The sequence below is a fragment of the Ovis aries genome, chromosome 24 (assembly GCF_016772045.2).
Source record: "Ovis aries strain OAR_USU_Benz2616 breed Rambouillet chromosome 24, ARS-UI_Ramb_v3.0, whole genome shotgun sequence".
Lineage (NCBI taxonomy): Eukaryota > Metazoa > Chordata > Mammalia > Artiodactyla > Bovidae > Ovis > Ovis aries.
The window spans coordinates 23860180-23874218 of NC_056077.1; the positions used below are offsets into that span (position 1 = coordinate 23860180).

The 14039-nt window shown below is 44.3% G+C and overlaps 1 protein-coding gene across 1 annotated transcript in view; it reads left to right on the forward strand.

Moving 5' to 3' along the window:
* Positions 1–14039, forward strand: part of HS3ST4 (heparan sulfate-glucosamine 3-sulfotransferase 4) — a 481008-nt gene that overhangs the window by 38770 nt on the left and 428199 nt on the right. The window lies entirely within an intron of this gene.

Consider the following 14039-nt stretch of genomic DNA (forward strand, 5'->3'; position numbering starts at 1 on the left):
AAGACTCTTGAGAGTCCCTTGGACTGCAAGGAGATCGAAACAGTCCATCCTAAAGGAGAGCAGTCCTGAGTGTTCATTGGAAGGACTGATGCTGAAGCTGAAACTCCAGTACTTTGGTCACCTGATGGGAAGAGCTGACTCATTTGAAAAGACCCTGATGCTGGGAAAGATTGATGTCAGGAGGAGAAGGGGACGGCAGAGGATGAGATGATTGGATAGCATCACTGACTCAAAGGACATGAGTTTGCGTAAACTCCAGGAGTTGGTGATGGGCAGGGAATAAATTTGCTGTATATCTGAAAGTACTGCAATATTGTAACTACAGCAGTGGTGGTTTAGTTCCTCAGTTGTGTCCGACTCTGCGACCCAATGGACTGTAACCCACCAGCCTCCTCTGTCCATGGGGTTTCCTAGGCGAGAATAGTGGAGTGGGTGCCATTTCCTTCTCCAGGGGATCTTTCTGATCCAGGGATCAAACCTGCGTCTTCTGAATTGCAGGCGGATTCTTTATCACTGAGCCACCAGGTAAAGGTGCAGCAGTTCTAAAAGCAAATCATTGCTGTCTCCAGCCATACTACGCTGAACATGCCTGATCTTGTCTGATCTTGGAAACTTCCAGAGTGAGGCCTGGTTAGTACTTGGGTGGGATACCACCTGGGAATACTGAGTGCTGTAGGCTTTTAAAAAAGCAAAAAACGTTGACTCATTAATTGCCAATGCTCCTTCAGATTATATGGATTACAGAAGGGATCAAGTATAATTGAAGGTGTGTCAACTCTGAAACTATTACTGTTTTTATTTCTAGGACCATGCCTTTCCCTCCTTTAAAAAATTATTGTGATAAAATAAAAATAACATAAACTTAAAAAAAAAAAAAAAAGAACTGGGACACAGTGTTTGGAAAATGTCCCAGACATCTCATGGTGTGAAAGCCTGTGGTTTTCTCTACTGCCCACAACTTCCACGTGTTTACACATTGAACCCTCTGAAATACCGGTCTTGCCATCAGATCCATAACTCACCTGCATTATTTTGATTCGAGAGATGCAGAAAACATAGAATAGAGGCAAGTTCTGTCCTGGTGCCCCGATTCTCATCCTCTTTAGATGAGGTGTAGTTTGGTTTAACAATACCACCTGGGCAGGCAGGAAAGCGATAGAGAGGAAATTATTTTTTGTGCTTTCAATCCCAAAGACAGATTTCCAAATACAAAGTGGTGGAGTCTTGTATTGTGAGAGACTTGAAGCCTCAGATTCTCATGAGAGACTTGAAGCCCCAGATTCTCACTCATTTCCTTCCCCTCCTTGTCGTCATGGGGACTTCTTTTCCCTGAGTTATTACATCTTGCACTTCAGCAAAAATTTTATTGCTTCGGGACCATCGAGTCTCGGGTGGGACATTTTTCATTGGTCATGGTGTAATACACAGAGGTAATTTCTTTCAAATGATTTTTGCTTGAAGTGGTTTTCAATGAATTGAGAAGGGTTAAGAGTATGAATGGAGGTCTGAATTTCCAGCATCGGGTCCAGGCGTGGAGTGTATTCCCTCAGCTTTGCCAGAGCCTTCGATGTGGACGTGCAGTTGCCTTGGTGGTGCAGAAATAGGCAGCAATCCATTTGATTCTCTTGTTTGACCACAAAAAAGCATTATTCAATGCTATAATCTGTTTTCGTCTCGCCCAGATCACTTCTGAAAGTTTTATTTCTGAAGTGGAGTGTTTTCATCAAAAGGGAATAGTCAGGATTTCCCAAAGGCGGAGGTCAGTCATTATACTGGGGAAACAGTTAGACAAAGCAGTCTCGATGGATGACTGCTTGCTGGAGTCTTCGGTGATGCCCTGGATGTTGCTCCGGAAGCCTCTGATTTTTATCTATTTTCTTTGTCTTTTGAGGAGCTTGGATACATGGTATTTTCTTTCCTGTTGTTACTTTGAGCCCAAACAGTAAGAGATTTGACATTCGAACAGTTCTTGGTTTGTTTTCTTGTTTCATTTTACTCTTTTCCTGCCTCACCCTTTCTCTTCCCCTTCCCCTTCCCCTTCCCTTCCTTCCTTCCTTTCTTCTTCTCCTTCTCCTTCCTCCCTCCCTCCTGTTCTCCCTCCCTTCCTGAGTTGGGGGGATCTCCAAAACCACTTTCCTGTTTGGTGATTTGCAAGCAGGACTCACAGAACTCAGAAAAGCTGTTATTCTCACAGTCCTGAAAGGATGCATGTTAAAATCAGCAAAGGACAAAGACACAGAGGGTAGAGTCCAGGAGAAACCAGACCCAGGCTTCCATATGTGTCCTCCCAGTGGAGCCGCACAGACAGCATGAATTCTCCCAGCAACAGTGACAGATGTGCTAAGTGGTGCCAACCAGGGACGCTCACCGAGGCTTGTGGTCCAGGAATCATGCTGGGGACTAGTCACCTAGGCCTGGAGTGCCTGTGTGAAGACCATAGCTACTCAGCCTCCAAGATCTGCCCCTCCAAAGGTCCACCTGATTTGGCATAGCCCAAATAAAAACAGCTGTTCACTGTAAATCACAGTGTTAGCATAAACTGTTTGGCATGTTCCAGTTATACAGACCCTTCTCAAGTGGGGTATTTATTTCAAGGGTTGAGTTTACCTCCCAGGGCATGGTCAAGGGTCAGGCTTTTCTTTGGAGTGTGCAGGGTTTGGGGCCTGCAAACCTTCTGAGTTAACCCTTTAATGCACTCCCATCCCAGCATGGACTGTAGGTCAGGCAAGTGTAAGCTTCTGGGGAAAATAAAGCTGCTTTCCTACATTACAAGCAAACCTGAAGACCTGCTTGGAGGCTGTTAGGAGGTTTACTTTTGTCACTTTGCTGTCCCACAGTGAGCAGGCCATTTGGTTAGAGTCTATTATGGAAGGATAAAACTTTTCATAATGTTTGCAAAGGAGCAGTTCCATCATATTGCTGCATTTCCACTTGGCCTCTCCTGATCCAAGATTGGGGTAGAAACACTGCAAAACCCACAAGGCCTGCTAGAGATGGCCTGCCCTCTTTTAGGATCCAGGGAATAAGTGGCAGTCAAAGCAACTGGATCAGGCTTTCCAGTTTTGAAGCTTACATCTTTAAAAGAAGTATTCTAAAGCAAATATTGTAGCTTTTCCCTCTCCTTTCCTTTCTCTCACTGCCTTCCCTGCTCCTGCCCCCACCTCCTCAAACCCTGGACAGTAGATGAACGTCAGGAGAGATTGCCGAACAGGTGGTACGTTTTGGAGGCAGTTTACATCAGCTACCTTTGTACATTGGATGAATTCTGTCAACACGTGTCTGCTCCAGTAAATGGATATTCTCATTCTGATGACTCATTTGGTGAACTGCATTGATATGCCATCTTTTGGGCTGATCCTTGTAACCCTGCCACCCAAACAGTAGGAAATGAATGATTATTTTCGTGCTAACAAGCACTGGAGAACAACAAGCCTTTTTTCCCCATGGCTATTCACACTGGTACCCATTGACCTTCAGCTGGCATTCTGAGTGGCATAGTGGATGGGTAGAGCCTGGGTGACCCCATGGGGCTCTTGACACCCTGAAGAGGCAGTAAGAAATGGGTTTTGGCAGTAGGCTCATGCAGTGTTGGCTGATGGAATAACAATCCCCAAAGCATCCCCTGCATGAATAAGGTCAGTTAGATTTCTGGAAGGAGACAGGGTTGTGTGGGTTATTGGAGGCTATGCATTTTACTTGTAGATCTCACTCCTGATGCTTCCTAGCTTTGGGACTTGGAAAGTATAATCTAATCCTTCAAGCAGTCTGTTTCTCATCAATTAATTACAGCAGGGTAACAATAGTAACTATTTTACTGGATAGTTAGGCTACTTTGCAGGGTAGAGCTAGTACGACTTTCCACCAGGAAAGCCTTGGCTGCATAGTACACAGCCATGTAACGACAACGTTGTTGCCAGCATCCATAGTAGTAGTAAAGATGTTACATTCTGATACTAAACTGATACTGAGCTAAGGATTTATGTATTTATCTTATAGATTTATAGATGAAAGATGCCTTCCCAATAATATGATAGTCTCTGAGAAATACCCCATGGAGGGGATTTCTAGAGCCTAGACTTCCTCTTCCTCCAAGATACGGGGAACTGGAAACAGTGAATGATGTATTTTAGAGGTCACCAAGATGGATGCACCCTCGTCTTATTATTTTAGAAGTGCCAATACATTGGGGATATGAGACACTCTTTAGTGTCTTTGGTTATTGTACCTCTGAGTAATCGTGACTCTTTACATCTTGAGCCTGGGCTCAAATAACTGAGTTTGTTACATATTCTCTATTCTCAAGCATCTTAGCACATGGTACAAGGAGCTCACTGGGAGCCATTTGTCCGCCAGGAGACTCCCATGCGCAAGGCGACACTGGACGCCCCCTGAACTTGGACTTGTTTCCTCAGGTCCGTGAGCCTCAAGCCTGGTTGTGTAGCAGTGAGGTAGTGACTTTCTAAAATGACTCCATTCTCTTGGCTCCTGAAGAAGCTACATGAGAATTTATTTCCAGTCTAGGCTCTAGGACTAAAATTCCTGGTATTAGAAAAAAGAGCAATGCTGAAAGTTGGTTGGCTTGGATTGTGGCCTCTGTCCTCTCCCCCCCCTTTTTTTTTTTTGGTATGAATTTTTTGTTGTTGTTTTTGGGAGAATTGGGAAAAAAATAACTTCCCATCAGACTCAGTTTCCCTTTCTGAAAAATGGCAGGGAAGCAGAGGAGACTAAATTGGCTAATAGGTGAGCACACAGGTCTGGCCTTGGTTAGGCTTGGTCCTTTCAGCTTAAAAGCACGTGGCAGTGGCATATGATGGGTGTGAGGAGGCTGCCTGGGTTCCACGCTTAGAGGCTGCTCACTGACCGTGTGATCTTAGACAGATTACGGAACCTTTCTGAGCCTCTGTTTCTTCCTTTTAAAAACTTGGATAGTCATAGTATCTATCTCATATTCATAGGTAAAGTTTCTATAAGGACTAAATGGGTTAAATGAAAGTGCTGAAAGTGAGTCACTCAGTCATGTCCGACTCTTTGCAACCCTATGGGCTATACAGTCCATGGGGTTCTCCAGGCCAGAATACTGGAATGGGTAGCCTTTCCTTCTCCAGGGGATCTTCCCAACTGGGAAGACCCCAACAGGGGTCTCCCGCATTGCAGGTGGATTCTTTACCAACTGAGTGATCAGGGAAGCCTTGAATGGGTTAAATGAATGTAATGTGCTTAGAATGGTACTTGGCATCTCTAGTGATGCTGCCTGGGTGATGGATATATTATTATTGTTATTGTATGAGGATGTATTATTATATGAAGGTTAAATTTGCTCCTACAAAGGAGCGTGCTCTCTCTATAAACATTTTTTAAAACATGGCTCTCTTGGTCTATCTTTATAGATATTTATTTACTAAAAGAAAAACAGAGTCATGTGATCATGAACAGCTGACCTTTGGCCTCAGTGCAGGGACCACAAGGGGACTGCGGAGGGGGCAGATTTCAGGCTCCATCCGTCCGGTGGCACAACCCTCACTCTCGCTGGCCCTTCACCATATGTGCACTGTGGACTCCGTGTTGCCAGAGCCTCTGTTTTGAGAGAAAAACCACAAATCTGAATTTTCATATGAAATCTCCCGGCTTTTTAGGTAGCTAGCAAAGTGTAACATTGCATGATGGGGCAAACACACCCAGCTGTGCAGGACTCCTGGCTTTGATCTCAGATCTCAGCGGCCCACCTCCTCATTTGTGGGAATGAGGACCCAGGGCCCCAGAGGAGCGTGGCATGAATGGGTGTGTAGACTTGGCAGGTTTAGGACCAGAAACCAGGTCCTAACTCTCACCTCAGAGCTGTCTACCATCAACCATTTATCCAACACATATTGATTGTGCGCTTGTGTTCCAGGCACTATGTGAGATGCTGGAGTACAGTGGAGCCCAGGGAGATACAGTTTCTCTTCCTTAGGGAATTTACAAGGCCACAAACAAGCCAACAATCCCAGGCCTTTCTGATTCTTCTAGGAGGCTGCAGCTAGTGTAATGAGCAGCCTTGTGTGATCTGGACAGGTGAGCTAGTGAATTCAGGTGACCCTTCCCATGTGACACAAACGTATCCCACCAGAAATCTTTGGGGGAGAGAGAGAGAGTGCTAGAAGCCAAAGGGAGCACCTCATGGTGGGGATTTCAGGCTTTATAATGGGAGTGATGAAGGGCCCAGTAACTTCATTGGCCCAGTAGAGTTTTTTTCTGTTTCTTACATTATTCTCCCTGGGACATTTGCCAGGCTATGGAGGGCTGACCTTACCAGGAGTCCTGTCTACTGTGGAGTGTGCTTTGTGAGTTCTGAGTCAGGCTTTGATCTAGAAAACCCTTGGCAATGTAACTGATTTCCTAGGATGTTGCAGTGAATACACTTTGTGTCCTCCATGTATGTTGTTCAGTGCACAGTGGTGTCTGTGCATTGAAGGGCATGGCCTCTAGTCACTTACACTCTTGTAGAAAAAGTCTCATCCTAAGTTCAGGTAAGAGGCCGACACAGTCTACCTGCTTGAACATTTAAGCCACCAGCCCTCCAGGATCTAGTAGTGAACAGGATTCCCTCGCTAGCTGAAAGCAGAGCATGAAACCTTTTTGTAAACTGAAGTGGTGCGAAGCGAGGAAGTAAGTTACCTTAGGACACATTCTGCTTGTTGATGCTCAAAATCAATTAAGGTAAAGCGCAGGTGCTCATGGACACAGTTCAGAGACATGGCGGTTTGAGGCTGAGATGCTGAGTGTGGTTCCCGGGGACGGCGGTTGGTGGTGCCCCCTCACTGCAGGGGATGAGTTCTGCCTCTAGACTGGCTGAACTTGCAGTAAAACAAGCCCTGGATGTTATTTTTGCTTTTTACCTTTTTTCATAACAGTGAAAAATCCTCTTAGAATTTCTTTCAGTTAGCATAAATAGGTAACTTTTGTTGTTTTCCAGTTGCTAAGTCGTGTCCGACTCTTTGCGATACCAGTGTGTCCATCTTTTGTAAAAGCAAGGTGGCATACGGTGAACTTTTGAAAACGAGGGATGCCTATATGTTTGTAAGTCAGGGCTCCATATTTTGCAAGTGACATCATCCTCCCCCAAGAAAGGAACTGATTTGTTTAACTAAGTGAAAAATCTAACATCCTGCAGTGGTTTCAGGCACAGCTGGATCCAGAGATTCAAAACCATCCAGGCTCTGTCTCTACTTCTTTGCTCTGCTCTGTGCTGGCTTCATTGTCAGACAGGCCTCCTGCATGGGGTGACTGCCAATAGTTCCAGGCTTACTTTCAGATGGCCCGCCCATAGTGGAGGAGAGGGAATGTGGCTTTCTTAAGAAGATTCAGCAGAGGTTCCAAGGGTGATTCTCATTGGCCCTGATGGGTAACATACCCATCCCTGAACCAATCACTGTAAACCTGATGAAACAGACCAGGTGTCCTGCCGTCCCTGGAGCTGGGCTGGAGGCATCCTGCTCCAAACAACACAGACAAGAGGAAGGAGGGCTGTTCCCCAAAGGAAAGTTGGGGTACTAATTACTAGAGATCGAGGAATGAAACCTAGGCAGAGAGGCTTTAATGGGTCAAATTCTTTGCCTAAGATCTTTATGTAACAGTTGAATTTTTTTTATTATTAATCATTAAGTTCCATTCTAGTTTGCAATGATTCTTAGGAAACATTCTCCATCTGTCCGAGTGCAGGTTGCATCCCTTCCTGCCTCAGAGTGGCCTCTGAGATACCACCTCCCCGTGGTGTCTGAGCAGAGATCAAAGGATATTTTCCAAAGCTGTATTCAGGTTTTCCAGAGAGACAGAACCAACAGTATTCGATCTCTCCCTCTCTCTAACTATGCCTGCTTGTTGTTGTTCAGTCACTAAGTCGTGTTCAATGCTTTGCGACCCCATTGAATGCAACATGCCAGGCAACTCCATCCTCCACTATCTCCTGGAGATTGCTCAAACTCATGTCCATTGAGTAGGTGTTGCTATCTAACCATCTCATTGTCTTCCACCCTCTTCTCCTTTTGCCTTCGATCTTTCCCAGCATTAGTCTTGTCCAGTGAGTCAGCTCTTCGCCTCAGGTGGCCACAGTATTGGAGTTTCAGCTTCAGCATGAGTCCTACCAATGAATATTCAGGGCTGATTTCCTTTAGAATCTTCTGATCGGTAGCCAGATGTGTTATCCATTGCACCACTGCCCCCCTGCTGATTTCCTTTAGGATTGACTGGTTTGATCTCCTTGCTGTCCAAGGGACTCTCAAGAGTCTTCTCCAGCACCACACTTCAAAAGCATCAATTCTTCGGTGCTATGTGTACCTATATCTGTGTCTGTACGTCACTTACAGGAAGATGTTAATTTATTATAGGAGTTGGTTCATGTGATTACAGAGGTCAAGAAGTCACATGATCTGCCACCTCCAGGTCGGAGACCCAGGAAAGCTAGTGGTGTGTAATTCATTCTGAGGCTGAAGGCCCAAGAAACAGGAGTGTCATTGTCAGAGAGCAGGAGAAGGCGGGCATCCCAGCTCAAGCCTAGAGCAGATTTGCCCTCCATCTTTTTTTCTTTAAAGCAGATTTTTAAAAAAAATTATTTATTTTTGGCAGCACTGGGCTTCTTCCGTTGCGACGAGCAGGGGCTATTCTCTATTTATGGTGCACGGGCTTCTCTTGTTGCGGAGCACAGGCTCCAGGTGCTTGGGCTTCGGGAGTTGTGGCTCCTGGGCTTTAGAGGGCAGGCTCGGTAGTTGTGACACTCAGGCTTAGTTGCTCCACAGAATGTGGAATCCTCCCAGACCAGGGACTGAACCCATGTCCCTCGCACTGGCAGGCTAACTGCCAACCACTGGACCACTAGGGAAGTCCATTTCCTCCATCTTTCTGTTCTTTTCAGGCCCTCAAAAGAATGGATGATACCCTCCCACCCTGCTGAGAGTGGCTTCTCTTTGCTCAGTCTAGTGATTCAGATACTTGTCTTTTTTGGAAACACACTCAGACACATCCAGAAATCGTGTACTGGCTATCTGGGCATCCCTTTGCCCAATCAAGTTGATGCTTAACATGAACCATCACAAAGGCAGAATGAGAAGGCTGGTTGGAGTGATGATCCAAAATGATGTTAGAACCTGTCTTTGAAGATATGATCACTCTTGGTCATCTTGTCCCCGCAGAGTACCCTTGGCCCCTTAAATATTGGACGTGGTTCATTTGAAGTGAGAAAAGAAAGCACGCCACAGGAAGTTGCTTATTAGTGTCTGTGAAGCGAAATTCATTGTGTGGATTTGGGACAGTTGCTGTGAGATTACGTGTTGTATAGCATATATAAAATTCTTGGCACCCACTGGATGTTCAATAAAGGTTCTCAGATTTCCTTGAATCTGTCCTGTATACTGTTACCCTTAGGATCACTAGGAATAGAGCATTGCAAATTAAACCATCACAGTAGTACTTTTACATTTAGAATTTTTTAAATTGTGTATTTATTGGAAAGAGCATCCTTATGCTTAAACATTTATCATTCATAAGTCTCCTGCATTCATATGGCAGTGAAAAAACAAATGAAATAAATTGGTCCATGGACTCCTTAACATTTCCTATTCAAAGTTTGACCCGTCTCAGCCACCCTCAGTTTGCAATGTCTTTCTCTGGCATGTTCCTTGTGGTATAGTTCTTAATTCACCCAGGCGGTTGCCCTGGCAGCATTTCTTAAAGAGCACTCCATCCTTGTCCCCAGAAATTTTTTTGCAGGCTGCTGTTGGTTTTGACGCACAGGCTCGAGAAGTGACAATATGTGATGATGTCTGTGACACACATTTTAATTTCCGATAGGTTAAAATGTGAATTAAAAACATACATTTTAGGATTAATGAACTGTGGTAGTTTGCCCAACTTCCTCTGCTCCTCCCAGCTTTGCTAATTGCAGCACTGGGGCAGCAGACTGTTATCTAATTGCCCATAGAATCATGTCCCCTTTTCTGATGTGGTTCAGAAAGTGTGTGGGTAACTTCTGTGCTCGGCTCATCCTCTTTCTCCTACATGAAATCTCCCCAGCTGACAGCAAGCAAACTCAGCCTGCTGCAGCTAAGTGTCTATGGCCATAAAGTCAGCTCTCGCCTCTTTCCCCATCACTCATTATGTGCCAGGCACGCCAGCCTTCTCCCTGTTCATTATACAGCCCAGGCTTCTTTCTAACTGGGGGCCCTGGCCTTTGTTCTCTGCTGTATCAGTGGTTCTCAACAAGGGGAGTGATGGCCCTTCCTATGGGGAAAGGAGTGAGGACCTTTTCTGCTACACCGGTGACTACACAGGGGACCCTATAGCTATTGGGTGGGTGGTAGACAGTAAAGGGAGCCAGCTGTACGTTTACATAGATTCCCCTCTATTCTGGATTTCCTGCCCATTTAGGTCACTACGGAGCATTGAGTAGAGTTCCCAGTGCGACTCAGTTGGTTCTCGTTAGTTAGCTCTTTTATACCACATTGTAAAGCAACTATGCTACAATTAAAAAAAAAAAAGTTACAATGAGTTCTCAGGAGGCCTAGGTGCTTTTGCTGTTATTATTATTATTTTTTTAAGAAGTTTCTGTGCAGCAAGGATCTACTGTATAGCACAGGAAACAGGGAATTCTACTCAGTATTTTGTAATAATTTATAAGAGAAAAGAATCTGAAAAAGAATATATATATGCATAGATTCACATATGTATACACATTTGTAGGTGTTTATATGTGTGTGTGTATATATATACATGAATCACTTTCTGTACACCTGAAACTAACACAACATTGTAAATCAGCTTGTTGATGTGTATTTGTGTGTGTGTGTGTGTGTGTGTGTGCACGCTCAGTCGTGTCTGACTCTTTGTGACCCCATGGGCTATAACCCTCCAGGCACCTCTGAACATGGAATTTTCCAAGCAAGAATACTGGAATGGGTTGCCATTTCCTTCTCCAGAGGATCTTCCTCACCCAGGGATCAAACCCGAATTTCTTTTGTCTCCTGCATTGGCAGATGGATTCTTTATTACTGCACCCTTTATTACTGCACCCACTGGGGAAGCAAAAAATAATTAATTCAATTTAACTAAAAAAAAAAAGATATTGGGTGGGCTCAAGGGATGCTAAATGTCCTGCAGTGGTCAAGACAGACCCACACAAGGAAAACAATCCCGCACAAATGCCGACAGCACTCCCTTCAAGAAAGCCTGACATCAGCGGCTTTTGCCCTTGACTTTTCTTGGCTCTCTCTCCCTTGTCACTCAGTCGCAGAATGAATGGTATCTTCTAGCAGTGTTCAGAGCACAGCCTACCTGCCTGCCTTGGCTGTAGCCCTGCTCCTTCCAGCCCGGGTCACTTTCTGTCATGCCGCTTCGTGTATCCCCACTGCGGTAATTGTCAGAGCTTGAGATTATCTTGTTTGTTTACCTGCTCATTGTTACTTTCCTTGTAGTATAGTTGACTTACAAAATTATATTAGTCTCAACTGTACAGTATCGGGACTGCAGATTTTGTAGATTGTGCTCCATATAATGTTGACTATATTCCCTGTGCTGTCCTGTACATCTTCGTAAATTATTTTATACCTAGTGGTTTGTACCTCTTGATCCCCTTCATCTGTGATGCCCCTCCCCTCCACCCATCTCCCCTCTGTAACCACTAGTTTGTTCTCAGTATTTGTGGGTCTGTTTCTCTTCTGTTATATTTGTTTGTTTTTATTTTTAGATTCCGTGTGTAATTGAGAACGTACAGTGTTTATCTTTCTCTGGCATTTCCCTAAGCACAGTATCCTCCACGTCCATTTATGCTGCTGCAAATGGCAGAAATTCATTCCTTTTTTTACGTTTGAGTGTATGCACACACACACACACACACACACACACACACACACCCCACATCATCTTTATTCACTCATCTGTTGATGGACATGACACTCAGGTTGCTTCCATGGAGGGTCTTCAAAAAATTAAAAATAGAATTACTGTGTGATCCAGCAATTTAACAAATATCACTCTTAGATGTTTAGCCAGAGAAAATGAAAACACGGATAGGAAAAGATCAGCGTTATTACTTGATTAATTTTGGCATTATTACTTACTTAATTACTTAATTAATTAGCATATACATTGAGAGCAAGGCTCTCACCTGTTTTGTTTATTGCTCTGTCCTCAGCATCCAGAACAGAACCTCATACTTAAGTATTTATTGAATAAGTGAGCAAATGAATGAAGTCTCAGAATTGTCTGCTAATTACCTCGAGCTTCCGATTAGATAGGGAGCTGTTTTTAACTTGCCCACTTTCCCTGTCTCCTTTTTGGTGATGACACACTTGAAAAAAAAAGAAGTGACTCAAATGCCTCGCCAATAGTTAGATGGCTGTCGTAGTGACGATCTGCCATTCCTGTTTCTGTTTTGTAAGGAACAGTGTCGTTGCTCATCACTGTCAAAGTGAATTGGATGGGTGATGTCTTAAGCTGATTGTCTCCTGAAAAGTGCTTTCTGGCCCACGACTCCCTGGATGTCTCTATTTGGGATGGCAGGACGTGGGAGGATTATGATGTTGGTCATTGAAAGATGTCTTTTCCACTTAAGCTTTCTTTGAGATTTCAAGTGTGAGTTCACCGACCTTTTGATTACAGGGGAGCAAAGATGCATTGGCCTCTTCCTGTGGTTGAGGTGACTAAAGTATCAGCACCTCTTCCTTCAGAAAGGAAGAGAGGAGACTCAGGAGAGACTGTTTAACTAGTGCTCAGGGCTCCTTCTAGGCCAACGAAACATTTCTGCCACTTCCCATAAGATAAATACTTGGCTGCTCTGAACAGGTCGAGCCTCTTAGATGGAATGAGCCTCAAAGATGTTAGGTTCTGAGTGACTCTTTTGTAAGAGGGTGAATTTAACTTGGTTAAGGTGGGATACATAGTTAGAGCCACAGTTGGCAACCAGGTGTTCGGTTGGGGCTCCCTTCCTGTAAAGAAGGCTTGTTGATGTCATGGTGGCTGATTTAAGCCACGCACAATGAAAGGATGATTTAAAGAATGAGAATTCCTTTGTGGTATGCACATAGCTCAGTTGGTAAAGAATCCACCTGCAATGCAGGAGACCCTGGCTCGATCCTGGGTCGGGAAGATCCACTGGAGAAGGTATAGGCAGGCTACCCACTCCAGTATTCTTGGGCTTCCCCTGTGGCTCAGCTGGCAAAGAATCTGCCTGCAGTGTGGGAGATCTGGGTTAGATTCCTGGGTTTGGAAGATCCCCTGGAGAAGGGAAGGGCTACCCACTGTAGTATTCTGACCTGGAGAATTTCATGGACTGTATAGTCCGTGGGGTCGCAAAGAGTCGGACACGACTGAGCGACCTTCACTTAACTTCAGGCACTCTCCATGCCATTTTCTCTCTAACCCACCAACCTAAGAGGGTGCTAGTTTTAACCCTTGTATAGATGAGGAATCCAGCTCAGAGGGGTGGGGTGACTTGTCTGAGGTCACAGTGCCAGAGCCAGGGACTCTCATATTCCTTGCTTTCACAAACCCACATTTTTCTTTAAAGTAAAATTGATTTACAGTGTTGTGTTAATTTCTGTTGTACAGTGAAGTGACTCAGTTATACACACATATACATCCTTTTTTGTATTCTTTTCCATTCTGGTTTATCACAGGATATTGAATGTAGTTCCTGTGCTATAACAATAGGACCTTGTTGTTGGTCTATTTTATACATAATAGCCAAACCCGCATTCTTAATTGCTATAGTGGATAGGGTTTCCTTCCCTCTCATTATTTACTTTTTAATCTCTGTTTGCTCAGATCCAGGGAAAGAGAGGGTATGAGGGAATAGAGTTGAAAGATGTGGTGAGAGTTTCTCGTTATTGAGCCTATCATAGGTTCTTAGTTTCTGTCTTGAGCCTGTCACTATTACATTTCTGATTATTCTCTACAGTTTGTGTGTGTGTGGTTTCCTTTTGTGAAAAGTGTTTGAATGGAGGAGATTTCTATTTTTGAATCATTTGTCTTCTTTCCTTCTCTTGCAGGACTTTAGCAAATGTTGCAGAATT